General features: G+C 42.9%; 1 pseudogene; it reads left to right on the top strand.

Moving 5' to 3' along the window:
- Positions 1-4,894: 4,894 nt before the first annotated feature.
- LOC127218326 (patatin-like phospholipase domain-containing protein 4) lies at positions 4,895-6,285 on the top strand (annotated as a pseudogene).
- The last annotated feature ends 13,747 nt before the right edge of the window (positions 6,286-20,032 follow it).

The following is a 20,032-nucleotide window of genomic DNA, read 5'->3' as shown; positions in this document are numbered from 1 at the left end:
GACTGGTTCTGTGTCCGATGTTCTGGTTGTGCGGCCTTCACATGGGACACATGGATCCAGTCAGCAATCTCATCTACTTTCAAGGTGGTGGGAGTTGTCAGGAGCATAGTGTAGGGACCCTTCCAGCAGGGCTCTAGATTCTTTGTTTGATGTCTCTGGACCCAGATGAAGTCGCCAATCTGGAAGGAATGAGTAGGCAGCTGCCAGAGGCTTCCAGACCTCTTGTTGGACTATCTGTAAGGCCCGGAGATGTGCCTGCATGGAGGGAGTATTCGCAAAATCAGAAATGTTGGCATCAAAAAACTCAATAGCTGGTGGTGGGCTACCATATAAGATTTCAAAGGTAGTTAAGCCATAGGGGCCTGGGGCATTCCTGGCCCCATAGAAAGCTAGTGTCAGGAGTTGTACTCAGTTTGTAGAGCCAGTTTCAAGCGTTAAATTGGATAAAGCCACCTTAATGGTTCTATTCATTCTTTCTACCTGTTCTAAACTCTGGGGTCTATATGTACAATGTAATTTCCAATTGATCCGCAGTTCTTCTGATTTGAGCAAGAAGCCAAAGAACAAACACCTTTTATTTCCTAAAGTCTCTTTATTTTTTTTTAATATTCTGGGCAGCCTGATCTACAGATAGAGTTCCAGGACAGCCAGTATTGAAAATCTGTGTTGGAAAATCAATAAAGAAAAAAAAAATTAATTAATGAGAAAAATCTACTACAAAATGACAAGAGTAGTAGTAGTTATAGTTGTAATCATAATCATCCTCAGTCCTCCTCATCATAATAATAATAATTAAGATTTTGAATTATCAAGCCTGGTTTATAAAGTTTGTTCCAAGACAGGAATTACTACACAGCCAAACCCTGTCTTGAAAAACCAAAATAAATAAATAAATAAATAAATAAATAAATAAATAAATAAATAAGAAAATAAAAAAGAAAGAAATGCATGTTTCTGCTTTGGCTTTAAGAACACTCTAACCATTGAGGAATTACTCTTGTCAACCAAGACTCACTAGCCAATCAGGGAATCTGAGCCCACAGGCTCAGGTTTTACAGGAAATTTTTGGAGCCATGCTGCAGGTTTGATTTTATAGCACAGCAGGCACCATTGGATTGGTTGCTCTGCTGTGAGTGCTGCTGTAGGAACTGTGAGGAGCATGGAAGAGCAAGGAAGACATAGAATGGTAAGCAAGGGAATGCTATCCTAAGATGAAAAGCATGGTATTTAGAGGCAGAGACTGTGAGGCAGGGACTCCCTGAGACTGGTTGGAAACCTAATGGCTCATTCAAATTTCCATGAGATCCCATGTAGTCCTAGAAGTTATGCAGATCAGGTTGCAGAATGTGATTAATTTAATTTTGGGGCTTAATAAGAGGAATGCATTTCAATAAGGGAGCTTTGTGTGTAAACGTTTTTGTAGTCAACACCAACATGCTTTTCCTGAATATGGAAGGGAAGTATCAGTACATTGAGGGGCACAGTTTGCCCAGTCTATTCAAGATGTTCTTAACTTCACATCTAACATTTCAGTATAAGATGAATTAGGAGTTAATTTTATACATACTGTAGATGGCATTCTTTTTATTTCTTTATATATTTATATTTATTTATATTGTACTTTAAAGATCTTATTTTACTTATAGATCCCAGCTCCCTCTCCCTCCCATCCTCTCATACCCCCACAGGCCCCTATCCCCCATCACATCCCCTATCCACTCCCAGGAATATCAGCCTACCAAGAGGCATCATCACAATCTGCCCATTGTGGTAGAGCCTTCTCCCATGGCAGTAGGCTAAGGGAGATTCCCCATTTGGAGTCAATTTGGTATATCCTGCAAATGGCAATAATTTAATTTATTTTTTTATATTTATTTAATTTATATGTTTTTGTGCCAAGGTTTATTGATTTTTTGTTTCAAATAAAGTGTTTCTTTGTAAAGGTTAGGAAATTGACCTGGGACTTGCTCTGTAGAGCAGGTTAGCCCCAAGCTCATAGAGATGTGCCTTCCTATGCCTTCTTAGTGCTTGGGTTAAAGGCATGGGCCACTAAAGTCATATATAAATGACATTCTTGTGTTGGATAATCCTCCACCAATAAGCTATGATGAGAAAAATTAGAATTGTTGTTACAAAATATTTACCAATTCTTACAGGATACTGAGTAACACAAAATAGAATTTAGCTGAGGGAGTGATGCCTAAAAAATAACCCAAAGATGAGTAGTACAGTAACCAGGTCTGTTACAGATTAGGATACTAAAATACACATTTGATCTCCAGTCTTGTGCAGACAGTTATCTCCAAAACATGATAAAGGAGACACCCCTGATTTATAAAGAGTAACCAGCCCCATCCTCATCCAATAGAAAATGGCTTTTTACAAGCTGCTCAAGGGGTCACAAATAGGTCACAGTGAACATTAAAGCCTGGTGTGCCATAAAGTTCTAGTTTTCATATACAGAAAATTTTTTTCTGCCAGATGGAAAAGTTGAGACCACGTGACACCTTTGTGCAACACAGGGTTGCTTTTGTGTTTTGTGGGAACATTCACTGATAAACTGTAAGTTTGGCTTCTGCAATTTATGAACATCTCATTCAAAATTCAGGTTTTCTTACATGATTTACACAAAGTTTAGAAACTTAAAAAGAGGTGATGGGGATCTTCATTCAGCAATACATGATCAGAGTGCTATTAACATTTACCTACCACCCACAACAATGGTGTGATTCAGAAAGTTGAGTTTCTGGGAACAAATATAATTTCTGATCTACAGTAAATTCTCAGGTGTGCATGATGTTGAATTTTACGACTCAACTCTGCGATGATTCATTGTTTCAATTGGTGATGATGACCTCCTTCATGATTGGAGTCTGGCCATGTTTCCCTTCCAGTTAAATGCTACATAACCTCTTTATTGTGACAGTTAGCTATTACTGACTTATTTATTTAATTCTTTAAATTATTTAAACGACAGAGAATGCCATCACCGATTACGATTAGGGTGCAAATATCTGTCAGGGACAAGGTTAGGAAAGTTGTAGACATGGGTAGAGCATTTTTTGAATGATCTATGCATCTCACAGAGTACTACGGATGCTGGGTGATAAGAGTCCAGAAGACTGCAGGGTGCCCTCTGAGAAGTACAAGGACTTCACCAAGGCTGGCATGGTGGTCTAGGTGTTGACTACCTGCTCTTCCTCCACAGCTTCACATCAGTTGTGACCTATGATGAGAAGAAGTAGTGACATAAGGAGGTCGGCACCATCACCAAGACCTGGCAAAAGGATGATGACCCAGAACACGGAAGAACATCTCTCTTTCATCTCTGCTGGTGATGCCCCTGCTGCTGCCATCTTTTCAGCTGATATCAACATTTTGGCTACTACTGCTATGCCAGGATTGGGCCCATTATCTCAGTTCCTGCCGCACCACAACAGAGATTCGGTGGTGGTCATGATGGCAGGCCAGCAGAATTCTTCAGGCAAGACAGTATGATGATCTGACGATTAACCTATGGAATTTTTAAAATCCGTGATGACAGCATACTTTTCCATATCTGGCAAGTCTGCCCAGGAATTGATGATACAAAAAAGGTCAACAACTTACATAAAGATGTAATTATTAAATTATTTCATTATATAATCTGGGAAGCCTGAAGTTTGGTGTCAAGTGTGACAGACGATCTAACAATCTTTTTATTTCATTATTCAAATCTGTCTTTTTCTACTACAGGAAGAATGGAGTCTGCATCCACCGTGTTGGTGTTAAACTGTCTCTTGTGATTTCATTATTTATTTATTTCTTGATATCAATGTTGATATCATTTTGTTATCGCTCTAGGGATGAATTGTGAGAAATTATCTCTTTATTCATTCATTTTGAAAGACCTAAAAAGTAATGTTAATGATGGACTAACCTAGAAACCAATATCTGTTCCTTGGAATTTGCTAGCTTCCTCTCACAGGGCCCTGAGATAAGAAGAATTCACACTGCCCCTCCTTTCCTGTGAGTCAACAGGTGGTAAATAGGGTCAACAGATAGCTGTAACTCTGGTTTGCCCAGACAAGATTAATTAACACACCTGAGGCCCTAAGGCCTGCTGACCCTAATAGCAGACCATCCGGCCTCCAAAGGTCATGTACTCAATGGAAAGAGGGTCCCACCCCCTCCCTAAGCTTATGGGTTTGCCTTTATAAACACCTGGGCCCAGGGGAGGGGGCTTCTCCCTAGCCTGTGTGCGTTTGCACAAACGCTTCCTGTTCATTAAAGCCTCTTGCGTTTTGCAGCAACTGGACTGGATATTGAGTTCTTGGGGTATCGACTGAACCTGGAAGACTCCTCATTTTGAGGGTCTTACAATTTTATTCCTCAAATCTGTGAGAAAGAATGCAATGATGCCATTGCTGCAGATGCAGAGAGAGAAGGCGCCGCCCTGTGCCATCACACACAGAGGACCGCCCGGCCCGGCCCTGCAGTGCATGCAGGGAGTAATACTCCCTGGCAGTGGCCTTGGGAACAGAGGCTTCATGCAGAGAAGCAGCCATCTAGGTAGGACACTGAAGGGCGCTGGTGCACCAGTGAGGACACAGACAGCGACCACTGTAGGCATAGCAAAGGACTCTGGGAATCATATTCCCCTTCCATCCTGAGACGGGCTCTCCAAGACTGCGGGGAAAATTCCACAGTGTGGGAAGGGGAGGGGATGTCGTCGGCCAGTGACATCACAGGGAGCTAGGTCCTGGGAATAGTAGTCCCGGAGAGCAGCAGTGAAGACAGAGGCACCATTTCTGTCATTCTTTTTTGAGGGGGCGTGGCTTCCTTTCCTCACATGACCCCATCCTTCCCCCCGGAAACTCCGCCCACAGGCCCCATAGGCTCCGCCCCGCCCTGGATGGCCCCGCCCTTGCACCTGTCTTTCAGGGCCTGTGGCTTCCTGGGCATTTACCACCTGGGCGTGGCTGCCGGGCTGTAGGCACATGGGGCGGGGCTGCTGGGTGATGTCAGGGGCTAGGCAGGGGCGTCGGGCGGGGCCCTGTTGGCAGCCGTGCTGCTGACTTCCCCTGAGCAGCTGGAGGTGAGTGTGGGCAGGGCACATGTGACATGTTACTTGTGACATGTTACATGTCAGGGGTCACGTGTGTGGTTCCCGACCTTCCCGTAGGCCTGCACAAGCTTTTGCACACAGCCTGGCCGAGGATACCAGGCAGCAACCACTGGGCGTGGCCACACCCAGCTTCCACCTCATGGAGCAGCTGAGGTGCATGGGGGGGTAAGGGGGTGGGGTGGGGCAAAGGTCACATGGTACGTGTTACATGTCATGGGTCACACATGTGGATCCCATGTCAGGGGTCACAGGTCACATGTGTCCCCCCTCCCCCGTACCATCAGGGACGGCCTGGACCAGATCCTCCCAGCCCATGCTCACGTCCTGGTGCAGGGCCGACTCTATGTGTCCTTGACTGCAGTGAATACATTCCAGAACTGCCTGGTGTCCCAGTTCCTGACCCGTGAAGACCTCATACAAGTGAGGGGGCGGGGCCGCAAGTGTAAGTATGTGTCATGTTCCGTGTTTCCTACATGTATGTTTCATCTGTGTTTGCACATGCGAGTCGCATGTTTGCACATACGTGTATCGTTTTGCTCATGTGTGTCTCATGTTTCCCCTCATGCGTGTCCTGTTTCTCCTCATGTGCAGGTCCTTCTCGCCAGCTGCTTCATCCCCATCTACTCAAGGCTGAAGCACGTGGAGTTCCAGGGTCAGATGGGCGGGGCAGTAAGGGGCGGGGTGGTTGGGTGTGGTCACGCGTGTCTATGACAGGTGACCCCGAACACGCGTGTATATTGTCGCAATTCCTCACATGTCCCCCGGCCCCCCATCTCCCCAGCCCTGGGCAGATTGCGCAGCCTCCCCCTGCCCCCTGGATGTTGCACCCTCACCGTATCCCCATTCTGTGGACACCATGACATCTCGCCCCGCAACCCTGGCCAAGGTCTTGGCTCTTGCATGCATGTGACTGGACAGGACGTGGAGGTGAGCCGTGTGGGGCTTCCGTGGCCACTCCTGTCACAGCATGATTGCACCAACCTCACTTCCAGCCCAGCCCACACACACTTCTGGCTCCACCCACACTCATTTCCGGCCCCGCCTAGATCTCCACCACCAATGTCGCCTGCCTGGCCCGAGCGCTCTTCCCGCCGTCCCGTGGAAGCCTGCAGTCTCTGTACCATGATGGCTTCTGCGATGCCGTGAGCTTCCTGCGCCGCGAGGGCCGCTTCTGTTGAACAGGCATGTATATAGCTGAATAAATGAAGTCCCTGTGATTTACATGCTTGTCGTTTGTTTTACACGCATGTCGTGCCTGTGGCTTCTGTGATCCTAATGCACCAGCTCCACAATACTTATGTATGTCGCGTGTACACATGACATCCCGGCTGGTGCCGCCTCCATTACATGCAGTTCACGTATGGAGTCATGGTGTTTCCATGTGAGCCAGTGCAGTGCGCATTGGAACCTGTGTACATGGCATGTGAGCGCGTATAGTTGACATGTGAGCCTCTCGATATGTGAGTTTGTGCAGTTGACTTATGAGGTCATGTTTTTGCCTTGTAGGTCCATGTAGTTAACATGTGAGCCTGTGTAGTTAACATGTGAGCCTGTGTATTTGACATGTGATCCCTTGTAGTTAATATGTGAGCCCATGTGCACAACATGGTATTCATGTACTTACCATACATGGTCATGTACTTACATTATGGCTTCATGTACTTACTGTGAGATCCCATGTAGTTAGCATGTGTAACTGGGTAGTTTGCATTGGTGTCACATACTTAGCATGTAAGTAGCACACGAAGTCATGTGGGCAACATCTGAGCCACTGCAGCAAACGTAGGAGCCCTCAGAGTTTACATACGAGTTCATGTAATTAACACGAGGACATGCAGTAAACACATGAATTCACATGGATAACATGTTTTATTTGCTTTACCAGGGTGTGGTTGGGGTTGGAGGGGAAATAAATACGTGGTCGATACATTGGCGGTTGGGTTATATATGTGGGTTACATATTTGCACTTGCTCCACCTATGTTACATGTATGATATGCATGTTTATTTTTAGTTGTTTGTTGTTATTTTCTGTTCTTTGACTTGGGCCAGGTCATGTGTGTGAGGGGGGACACAGGCATGGGCAGGGCGTGCATGTGGAGGAGGAAAAAATAAAAGTAAAAAGAAGGGAAAGAACCCGCGAAACAATAACGGTGGAGACGAACAACAACAACAACAATAATAGTGGGGAAAGAATGGGCTTAAATACTGACTCACAGCACAGTAGAAAAATTATAGGAAGTTTAGCTCCTCCCTACCAGGTGTGTGTTGTCACCAGGTGTGTGTCATCAAAACGGGAAGACTACCAACAAAATCCTTGGGGCAAGGGGTTCCCGCCAACTGCTTCAGGCTAGCTCAAGGTGCCTCAGGGGTCCATGCAGGGCCCCTACAGGTCCCCCTTTCTTGTAATATAAACTAACACCTACCTTAGGTGGCAGAGAACATAAGCATAATTCCTTACCCATCATTGGAGAGGTCACCCAGGCCCGTAACCTTCCTATCTTAGGTTAGATATTTGCCCCCTCTGTGTTACCCTTCACTGGTGAATAGTTTGTTCAGCCACATGTGGGCAGAGGCATTTTCTCTTGAGTCAAAGACAGTATCTGTCTTGTTAGAAAGTTGGCCCGGGCCTCTTTAGTGCTGTGGCAAAATAGCAACAAGTGCAAGGCCTACAAACCCAAATGATCTGCCCACAAGTTGAAGTCCTTGTAAAAAGCTTTCTGCATTGGCAAGTGGCACTCAGGTTTCATAGATGTTAATGACCTGCATGGCTAAAGCATGTGTATAACTTACAAACTGATCACTCCAGGATTTCTGGAGAAAAATGATGAATTAACACAGATATGTGTGAAAGACAGAACAAGAAGCCATATGAGCTTCTCACAAAAATTCAAGTGTTCCTATAGGAAGTTAGTTTGTAAATTTAGTTTAAAAATGCCAGTTTGTACTAGATAATAAAGTGTGATTTGGGTGGCTAAGACTTAAGCCAAATCACCTGATAGTTGATCTACTGTGCTTGCAGGATTTACAGATTGGGAGAGGGCTATGGTAGAATCTGTTGCTTCAGTGGTAAAGGCAGCATTGGCAGCCATGATCCCGGAATCTCCTATCCTCTGTGCTGCACACCTGGGTACGTCCCCGCAACAGCTGTTAAATTTGGCAGACCTGCTGATAACAATTGAAACTCCCTCCAAAATTATTAGCATTGTTTACAATAATAAGAATGGAACCAGAATACAGTACCTGAGATGAAATTGAAATTCTTGTCCTTTGTATAAATGTATAAATTTATAGCCACTTGATCCAAACTATAATTAATGGTCTGGAAAAAAAGGCCACATATGGCTACACAGACCCATGGCTACTCAGACACCCACTGGCATCAGGATAGGTAGATTCTTGAAGACCCATCAGATCTTCTTTCTGGCTGTTAAATCACCATCCCTCTGCACATGTTGAATCAGCCACTCAGGCACCCAAACAGGGCTATCTGCATCTTGTGGAAACACACAAACTGACCTTTGAGACCATACTAGAACTGGGTCAGGGCCTCCCCCATTTTGCAGTAGTGACACTCTTCAACATAACTGAGCCACAGTCAGATGACCCAGGGCCCCAATGCCTGTTGGCCACAGATCGAGCAGCACCATCAATAGTTAAAAAATTTAAAATATAAAGGACAAGAGAAAGGTGATTATGAGGAGATCCTGTAAACTCCCCCTGTTTTGTTTTATGAAGATAGGCTTTAATTGTGAGATGTGCATGTTCCACCATGGCCTGACCCAGAGGATTATAAAGGATATCCATTTTACGTGAGATAATTTTATTTTATTTTTTGCAAAAAGCGTTAAAACCTTGACTAGTATAAGCAGGGCCATAATCAGATTTTAATTGTCTGGGCATTCCCATATAAGCATAGGCTTGTAAACAATGGCTCTTAAAATCCTTAAGCCTTTCTCCAGTATGAATACAGGCAAATATGAAATGAGAATGGGTATCCACAGATACATGAACAAATTGTAGTCGACCAAAGGAAGGAACATGAGTAACATCCATCTGATAGATATCATTAGGTGTGACACCACAGGGGTTAACTCCAAGGTGTGGAACAGGTAAGAACTCTGCACATAGGGGCCAATTCTTAACTATATCAATAGCTTGGTCTCTAGTAATTTTAAAATGGAATTTAAGTGACCCTGTATTAAGGTGGAAGGTTGTACGAGCTTTGCAGGCTGCTTCATAACCACATTCTCTGATCATTATGATTGTACTACCTCTTTTAGTTTTAAAATCAACAATGGCATTTTCTTCACTTAAAGGGCTAGGCAAATCAGAATGCGCTCGGAGATATCCTACAAAAATTGGATGAGAGAGCCTCCATAGTAGGCTTTGTATGGCTAGTAAATGTTCTTGTACATGAGACACTGGAGCTATATAAGCAGCAGTTTCTAAAGGAGCCAATATATGATAGATATATTTACTATCCGTGTACAAGTTAAATGGCTCATCAGAAAAATCTTGAAGGGCTAATTGTACTGCAGCTAGTTCCTCGAATTGTGCAGACTTCACTTTAAGTATAGAGCGTTTGATAATGGGAAAAGAAACAACTACTGCACAACCATTTGAAGAGCCATCTGTAAAAACATTACAGACCCCCTTCAGAGGATTTTGGGAAATAACCTTGGGGAAACACACAGGGTGATTTTTAAAATTATGAGCTAACTTACTGGAAGGAAAATGACTATCAAAGCAGCAGGGTGTGGAACACAAGTAATGTGCCCACTCTTCATTAAACTGTTGAAACCATTGTATCTGTTGTTGAGTATAGGGAGTAACAATTACATCTGGCATCTTGCTAAAAACTTGAATACTCATTTTGTATGCCTTTTGAATAATAGAAAGCATTGCCTGAGGATAAGATCTAACTGTCTTTCTTGGGGATGCATGTTCATGCACCCATAATATAGGACCAGTTTGCCAAAATACCGCAATAGGGGAATACCTGAAGCAAAGACTAATAACATCAAGTTCTGAGAATAGTCAATATAATTTAAATGTGCAGGTTGGAGACATTTTTGCATAAGCTGTATACATTCTCCCACAGCAGGCGTTAAGGTGCGCGAAGAAGTGGTATCAGAATCTCCTTGTAAAATATCAAATAATGGTCTAAGCTGCCCAGTGGGTAGGGCCAAACTAGATCGAACCCAATTTATGTCTCCCAATAATTTTTGAAAATCATTAAGGGTGGTCAGATTATCCAGCCTTAAAGTAATCTTTTGAGGACGGATACCAGAAAATAACAAATGATGACCCAGGTATTGATAGGGAAATTCTTGTTGCCCCTTTTCTGGGTCTAATCTTAAACCCGCTAATTGAAGATTATGTTGCAATTCTCCAAAAGCCTCATTCATTTCCTTAGAATCCAGGCCGGCTAAAAGAATATCATATGTATAATATATAGGGATTGAAATTTCTCTCTAATGGGGGCAATGGCCAATGGTACATAAATTTGACAAATAGTGGGACTATTGGCCATTCCTTGAGGCAAGACCACCCATTGATATCTCTTATAGGGCTCTTTAAAGTTAACAGAAGGAATGCTAAATGCAAATCATTCATTATCCTGAGGATGTAAAGGAATGCTAAAAAAGCAATCTTTTAGGTCTATAACTAATAAATGATAGCCTTGAGGAATACCCACAGGGGAAGGCAAGCCAGGTTGTGTTGCTCCCATAATTTGCATACAATCATTAACAGCTCAGAGGTCTTGTAGGAGTCTCCATTTTCCAGATTTTTTCTTTATAACAGAGATTGGGGTATTCCATAGGGAAGTGGAAGGAACAATATGTCCTGTCTCTAATTGTTCCTTTACAACTTGATGTGCAGCCTGTAACTTCTCAATAGATAAGGGCCATCGCTCCACCCATATTGGGTTATCAGTTTTCCAGATAATAGGAATGGGAACAGGCTGTATAGCAATAGCCCCTGGGGAAAATTTCCCAGCCCAGAGCGATCTCCAGCTCTTTTGATAATTAAATTTTTGGATGTAACAGACTGAGGGTCATCTTGTAGGAATTTACTCAGTCCTTTTTCTTGTATATAACCTTGGTCAGCCAACATATTTTTTAACAGGCTCAGTAGTAAGGACTGCTCCCATGGCCTGAAGCACATCTCTCCCCCAAAGATTAACAGGTATATGACTTAACACAAAAGGCTGAAAAATTCCTGTATGTCCTTCATCATCTGACCATTTAAGAAAGTGAGTACTACGTTCTGGAGCCATAGTAGTTCCTACTCCTTTTAAATGAGTGGAGGCTGGCTGAAGAGGCCATGCTTGTGGCCAATGTTTTGTTGCTATTTTTGAGGAGTCTGCTCCCCTGTCCCCAAGTCCAGAAAATCGTCTACCTTGTATGGTAAGTGTGAGCATATGGCACTGTTCAAGTGTTGATACCCAAAGAGCACCCATGGAGCCTGTGGACCCAAAACCAGCAGATCCCCTGATGTCCTTTAAAAAGGGGTTGTTGGTTTGTACATAGTGAGAAGAACCAATTGCGCTATCCGAGCATCCTGTGGTATCATTAATACCCCCATTTTTGCCCTAACATGATTTTTATTTCTCCTTGAAAGTCTGAATCTACTATTCCTGGAATAACTCTAATCCCTTTCAACAAGGCATTCCTGCGCCCTAACAATACCCCTATTGCTCCTGAGGGAAGAGGCCCAAAGACTCCTGTTCTCAAGGCTTGAGTGCCAATTGTGGTGTTAATATTGCTCGGATGGCAGAACAGAGGTCCAATCCTGTGCTTCCTGGGGTACCACTGATAAGGTCCTGGACATAAAGGTGTTTCTCTGAGGGATCATCTGTATTGGGCGGGTTACAGGTGTATCCATTGCCCCGTACATCTGGGCTTTAGAGGCCCGAGGCTGGCCCCCGCTTCCAGTTTCCCTGAGCTGGTAAAGGATTACCAAGGGCAGCTGTCTTTGACCTACATTCCTTGCTCAAATGATGACCCTTATTGCAACATGGGCAAAGCCCTGGCCTAGGGCTCAATTGATTTGCCACACCCTGGGGGCTGTTCATTTTGAAATGTCCTAGCTGTTCACATAGAAAGCAACTCTTTGGTCTGGCTCCTCTATTGTTCTCCCCTCTTTTCATAACTGATGCTATAACCAGGCCCATAATGTGATGACCATCTATGTCCCGACATGTGCGTATATAATCATTAAGACTTTTGGACTTATGGGGACGTAAAGCCTCTTTACAATACTTGTTTGTATTTTTGAATGTTAATTGTTTAATTATGGGCATGGCATTTTCAACATCACCAAAAATGTATCCTGCCAGCTGTAGGAGGTGGTCTGCAAATTCTGAGTAGGGTTCAGACAGTCCCTACAACATCTTAGATAGTTGATCTCTTGCAGCCTTATTAGTCAAGGCTTCCCAAGCTTTAGTAGCAGCAGCAGTAATTTGTGCATAGACCTCTAGGTCAAAAAGAATTTGAGCTGTAATGGTAGCATATTGACTTCTATTTGTAGCATTCGTGAGTATTTCTAAATTCCTAGCAGGAAATCTGGCATCAGCATTATTTTGTGCGGTTCTTTGTAAAATTCTTGAAATTTGCCTCTCCAGAGCAAATAGTCACCCCCATTTAGTAAGGCTCTACAGAGCTGCATACAATCACTAGGGGTACAATTTACCACTGGGAAAGACTCAAAAAATTGAGTAGAAGGACCATGGGCCCATAAGCAGTGACAGCCTCTTTATGCTGTTTTATATCCTCAAAATTTAATGGGCTGTGTTCCCTAACCCTGTTATCTGAGGATCCATTGTCTCAATCATTGGAAACATCTGTCTTTCCTTTTCTAATCCTTCTATTTTGTTCTAAATCTTGTATTTCTTTAAAAGTGCTATTCATCTATGCCTTTTCTTTTATTTTATTGCAATGAATTCTTTAGATGTGTTGTTTTTAATCCTGGTGCCCTACCTTTTCAATAGAGCCATTAATTGCTCATTGAGCTTTTCCTTATAGTTATTGACATCCATACTTCAATACACCCTCATTCATTTATTTTTGCCGGCCTGCGTTCGAGGGCGATGTCTTAGTTGATCCTTTCTTTCAGATCTCGGTGGGACCTCAACTTGTAGCGCCCGTGCTACCATCTCTACCACGAGTTGGGCGAAGGCCTGGAGATTGAAATAAAGACAAGACAGGGGGTCATTCGTTCAATGGCAAAGTCGGAACACCAAATGCCGAATGCCATTTATTGAAAGGGAAGAACGGGCTTAAATACCGACTTATAACACAGTGGAAAATTACAGGAATTTTTTGGCTTAGCTCCTCCCTGTGTTGTCACAAGGTGTGTGTCACAAGATGTGTTGTCACTAGATGTGTGTCACAAGATATATTGTCATGGAAAGAGTACCAACAAAAGCCCTGGGACAAGGAGTTCCCGCCAACAGCTTCAGGCTAGCTCAAGGTGCCTTGGGAGTCCATGCAGGGCCCTACATTAAATGATGATTTTGATAATGATTATCTATCGTTCCTTCAAACCCACATTGCAATATGGCCCAATTATCGATAGTGCCACACAAGATCTTAACCTGGTGACAGTAATAAAGCACCACAAGTAGCGCTGGGGGCAATCCAAAAAATTGAATGCTTTGTTGAATTCCACTATGAGGCAAACTAGCGACTGCTGTGGGATAACGTTCCATTGCTTTCACTGGGGATATTTTGGAATGAATCCAAAGCAATGATCCGACCTGACATAACAACCTTGTAGTCTTATTTTTGGTAGGGAGAAAGCATAATGTGATAGCTTGACCTTCCTTCCATCTAGATAGAAATGCATTTTGTAGTCTTTCCTCAACTTTACATAAGGCTTCTCTCACTTCAACAGTCAATTGCCTAGGAGAATCAAGAGCTGGATCCCCTACTAATATATTATATAATGGCTTTAATTCATAATTTGGCAACTTTAAATAACTCCTAATCCAATTAACATCTCCTAATAACTTCTGAAAGTCATTTAACGTTTTCAAATTCTCTTTTCTCAACTCAATCTTTTGAGGAACAATTTGTCTTTCATACACTTTGGCTACTAAATAATTAACAATCTTATCCTTTTTAACCTTTTCAGGGGCTATAAATAACCTTTTCCAATAATTTAACCAAATCTTCATAAGCCTGATCTAAAATTTGTTCATCCTTGGCCGCCAACAATATATCATCCATATAATAGATGCATTTCAAGGCATGAAATTTCCATCTTAACACTAGGAGTCATGCAATGTCTATTCAGGGCTTCAACTTGGGCTACAGTAAAAGAAGCTGAAATCCCATATGTTCTCATAGATTCAGCAAAAACCTTGATGACCTTTAAGTCTAAAAGCTCCTCATAGCTATTGCCTTGGGCATCCTGGAAAACCGGAAAAGCTAGACCAAGGTCAGTTTGCACTGCTCTCCACACCTCAGGGAAAAGGAATGCCCTGTCCTTCAGCCCCACCCTTGCTCCATCTGATAAGGGGAGCCGCCAATGGCTTTATTCCAGGGGTATCCTCCTCCTCCTTATATCGCCATTTCTCCTTCTCTTCCCCTCTCTGTTCTCTAAGGGATTGTTTCTGAACCTTTTTCTACAAGGGCCTGCAATTACTCCTCAGAGTCTGTTTCGTCCATATCAGACTCCCTTGTGCTCTTAACCTCTTCTGATCTTTCTTCTTGTATCATTTCTATCACAGCTTGCTCCTTTTCCACTGCCTCTCTACAGCATTTCTGGTTCTCAGTGCAGCTATGCATTAACATCCAAATGGGTCTGACTCCAGGCTTTAGTATCCCTTGTTCCCAAGGGAAGTCAAGATCCCTGCCAAACTTATCCCAGCACACTAACATAAGGTCTCCCGAAACTGCGAAACCAAGGTGCAATGGTATCACATTCACCCAGAAACCTCTCTAATGTGCTTTTCTTTAATTTAAGTTTCTTTGACAAAAGTAGCTCCAGAAGAGCCAGAAAAATTGGATGAGACTGAGATGTCCCCATTTTAAAAATTTTTACTTTCGGTTCGCTAGAACCTCTTGCTCAATGCCTGAGACTTTATTGCCACTTATCCTTATTATCCCACTCTTCCTAGGGAACCTTATTGCTGCTTATTTCTGAGGTCTTTATTGTCCCACCTTACCTTGGGAACTTTCCAGTGCTGCCCTGACTGCAAGAAGTTCTGATCCCCATCCCGGTAAGGGCCACCAGGTGTCGCTCCCAACCTCAGCCTGCAAGGAAGACGCAACTATGGCAAGATCTTCTTCAAGTAGTTTATTCAGGATCCTTGAACATGCTTCTTTTTCTGACTCCGGGGGAAATGCCTGCACTGGCTTAAATCCCCTTGCGCTGACAAACCCCATTGAGCCACAGGGACCCTGCAGATAGGCTGCTCTTATACGGAAGCAAGCAAGCTCAACAGCCTGGGCCAAATAAGGACTTTTTTTTTTTTTTCCATAGAGGGCGCTCACCAACTGGAAGGTGGAAGCCTGCGCCATCTTAAGGCAAGGCACTTCGTAGCTCTCTACACCCACGAAATATAATAATCAAACACTTAGCATACAGAATAGAGAAAGAATATTAAGAGCAATGAAGGAAAAAGACAGATAACATATAAAGGTAGACCTACCAAAATTACACCTGAGTTCTCCATGGAAACCATCAATGCCAGAAGGTCCTGGATAGATGTTCTACAAGTATTAAGAGACCACGGAAATGAGCCCAGGATACTATACCTAGAAAAAACTCTCAGTCACTATAGATGGAGAAAACAAGTTATTTACTGACAAAACCAGATTTTCAAAATATGTATCTACAAATCTAGCCCTACAGAAAGTATTGGAAGGAAAACTCCAACCCAAGGAAATTAACTAAGCCCACGAAGATTGTAGGCAACAGATAATCTCACTACACCATTAAAATCTGACCACAATTCTTCACTGACCTTTAAAGGATCATATTCAACTTTATATGGAAAAACACAAGACCCAGGATAGCCAAAACAACCCTGTGCAATAAAAAACTTCAGGAGGCATCACCATCCCTTACTTTAAGCTCTACTACAGAGCTATAGTTCTGAAACAAGCCTGGTATTGGCACAAAAATAGACATGTAGACCAATGGAATCAAATTGAAATTCCTGAAATTAACCCACAAACCTATGAACACCTGACTATTGACAAAGCTGCTAAATGAATACAATGGGTCGAGGACAGCATCTTCAACAAATGGTGCTGGCACAATTGGATGAGGGTGTGTAGAAGACTGCAGATAGACCCATGTCCATCACCATGCTCAAAACTCAAGTCCAAATGGATCAAAGACCCCAACAGCAAACTAGCCACATTTAACCTCTTAGAAGAGAAATTAGGGGTTACCCTTGAACAAATTGGTATAGGAGATCACTTCCTGAACATAACTCCAGGGGCAGAGACACTGATAGCAACAATTAATAAATGGGACCTCTTCAAACTTAGAAGCTTCTGTAAGGCAAAGGACACACTGGAGAAGACCAGAAGGCTGCCCACAGACTGGGAAAAGATTTTCACCAATCCTATATCTGACAAAGGGCTGATCTCCAAAATATACAAAGAACTCAAGAAACTAGTCAACAAAACACCAAATAACACTAGTAAAAATGGGGTATAGAATCAAAGAAAGAACTCTCAATAGATAAAATCAAAAAGGCTGAAACACAATTAAGAAAGTGCTCTAAATCCTTAGCTATCAGGGAAATGCAAATCAAAACAACTTTGAGAAACCATCTTATTCCACACTGTGTGACCCTTTCAGAACCACCACTGTGTAGGGCCCTGTATGGACCCCCAAGGTACCTTGAGCTAGCCTTAAGCTGTTGGTGGGAACTCCTTGCCCCAAGGCTTTTGTTGGTACTCTTCCCGTAACAACACATCTCGTGACAACCCATCTTGTGACACACATCTCATGACAACACATCTTGTGACATACACCTTGTGACAAAACAGGGAGGAGCTAAGCCAAAAAAAATTCCTGTAATTTTCCACTGTGCTATAAGTCGGTATTTAAGCCCATTCTTCCCCCTCAATAAACAGCATTCGGCATTTGGTGTTCCAACTTTGCCATTGAACGAATGACTCGCTGTCTTGTCTTTATTTCAATCTCTAGGCCTTCGCCTGACTCGTGGTAGAGATGGTAGGGTGGGCGCTACAAGTGGAGGTCCCACTGAGATCGGGAAAGAAAGGATCACCTAAGAGAACGCCCTCGAAGGCCGGCCGGCAAAAGTAATTGAATGAGGGTGTATTGAAGGATTGGTGCTAGTAACTTTAAAGAAAAGCTCAGTGGGCAATTAGTGGCCCTATTGAAAAGGCAGGGCACCAGGATTAAAACAAGACAGCTAAAGAATTCATTGCCATAAAGTAAAACAAGAAATGGCATAGATGAATAGGACTTTTGAGGAAGTACAAGATTTAGAAGAAGGTAGAAGTGTTAGAAAAGGAAAGAGAGGTGTTTCCAGTGATAGAGACAGTGGATCCTTAGATAACAGGGTTAGGGAGCACAGCCCATTAGATTTTAAGGATATAAAACAGCTTAAAGAGGCTGTCACTGCTTATGGGCCCATGGTCCTTTTACTCAGACAATTTTTGTGTCATTTGCAGCGTTAAATTGTACCCCTAGTGATTGTATGCAGCTCTGTAGAGCCAGGCTGAGTGGGGGTGACTATTTGCTCTGGAGAGGCGAATTTCAAGAATTTTGCAAGGAAACTGCACAAAGTAATGCTGTTGCTGGATTTCCTGCTAGGAATTCAGATATGCTCATGAACGCAAGAAGTGGAGGGTAATATGCTACCCTTGCAACTCAAATTCTTTTTGATCTAGAGGTCTATGCACAAATTACTGCTGTTGCTACTAGAGCTTGGTAAGCCTTTCCTAATGAGGCTGCAGGAGATCAGATATTCAAGGTCTTGCAGGGACCATCTGAGACCTATTCAGAATTTGCAGACTGCCTCCTACAGCTGGCAGGCCGCATTTTTGGTGATGTTGAAAATGCCTCTGCCCCCATGTGGCTGACAAACTGTTCACCAGTGATGGGTAAGACAGAGGGGGCAAGTGTCCAACCTAAGCCAGGAAGGTTACAGGCCTGGGTGACCTCTCCAATGACGGGAAAGGAATTATGCTGATGTCCTCTGTCACCTAAGACAGGTATTAGTTTATATTAAAAGAAAGGGGGTCCTGTAGGGCCCTGCATGGACCCCCAAGCTACACCACTGCCCTGCTAAGTTCTTTTATATTTGCATTTTGTTTCCTGTAGATTAAAAAAAAAAAAACCCTAAATTATGTAACTTCTGTATAACTACGATTAAGTATCTTTAGCTACAATGGTGGTCACTTCCACACTTCCTGTGTGACACCTTTTTAAAAACAAGGCCATCAGTGGTCTGGTGCCTCAACCTTGAAATACCTGTAATTCCAATACTAAGGAGGTTAAGGGAAGGAGGCAGCCAGTATTTGAGTCCAGTCTAGGCAACATAGTAAACCACTTTCTCAAAACACACACACACACACACACACACACACACATTCTGAGAGCCAAAGTTGCATACTGTTGTCTTCTAGCACTTAGGAAGTAGAGGCTGGAGAATCAGGACTGCAAGGACCTTTATGGTACATAGAGTGCTCAAGATGTATGTGCACTGTATGAAACCTTGTATAAGGAAGGAATACACCCAAAGACTGACACAAAAACTTCACCATGAAAAAAAACAGATCAAATCAAATCCTTACCATCTTTAATATCTATTTTTAGTCAACAAAGTACTGCAAAAATATCCTCATTATTTTAAAAACATTTTAATATTGGGAGTATTTTGTGAACTGAAAAAATAAAAACCTCGCAAGGGCAACATTGAACATCAACATAAGCAGACATAGGATACATACACACTCACATACATAGGACACCTCTAAAAAGAAATATGAATCCCTAACCCTAACAGGTAGATATCAAGTATCATTCTTTCTCCACGTGCACTTTAAAGATGAGTAGTGAGGTACCTGTAACCATGATATAGCAATCTTAGCTATCCCAGAATGTGAGACAGTAAAGTAGGCTACCATATAGCCATATAACCAGGAGTTCCACACCAGCCATGGCATCTCCACAGATATGAAAACAAAATTAAAAACTTAGGTTAGTACTTTGCTGTCAGTCAGGCAAAGAATGGAAGTGTTGATCCTCCATTTACTCACAATTACTTTGAGACAAATGCAGAAAGTAAGAGAAATATATTACACCATATGCATTCCACCTTCATGAATCCACTTTATAGCTGAGCCTCCAGTGCTTAAATTCAGTGATGAATACTCAGTTAATTACAGACTAGTAAGCTGTAGCATCTCTAATACGAAAAGGAACTACTGCACTTCCCCAGGTATAAATCTCAAGTCAAATTCTAAAGTGCTGAAAAATAGGTATAAACTTTAGTCCCAAAAATGACAGCAGTGCTTGATGTGGTGGAACCAGGTGCACACACTCTAGTACCTCAGAGACAGTCAGCTGTGTCTCCTGTTGCTAATAGTAAGGGAGATGACAGCTGAAACCCATCATTGACCTCAGCAGCTTGCTCTGAGATCAATGAGGACTTGGATACAGTGCTTCAGAGTGGTGGCATGGAGTGTGTTCCAGAGAGTATTGTTGGAAAAGAATTGGAGACAGGTGGCACCTCCAGAGCGGTTGGCTTTTTAGGACACCAGAGATTATCTGGCTGGTACACAGAAGGGAGAAAATCAACTAGAAACCACAATACAAAGGGAAACCTCTCCTGGAGTTGGAGGGCTGGATTCCTTTGAATTTAATAAAATGCAGAGGTCAAGGTGTCTATGGAGGAAAAGGAATTCTGTGTAGAGTCAGGGGAAGC

This window comes from Phodopus roborovskii, unplaced genomic scaffold (genome assembly GCF_943737965.1).
Source record: "Phodopus roborovskii unplaced genomic scaffold, PHOROB, whole genome shotgun sequence".
NCBI lineage: Eukaryota > Metazoa > Chordata > Mammalia > Rodentia > Cricetidae > Phodopus > Phodopus roborovskii.
The sequence above is the reverse complement of the archived record's forward strand: the minus strand, read 5'-3'. Positions and strand labels throughout refer to the sequence as shown.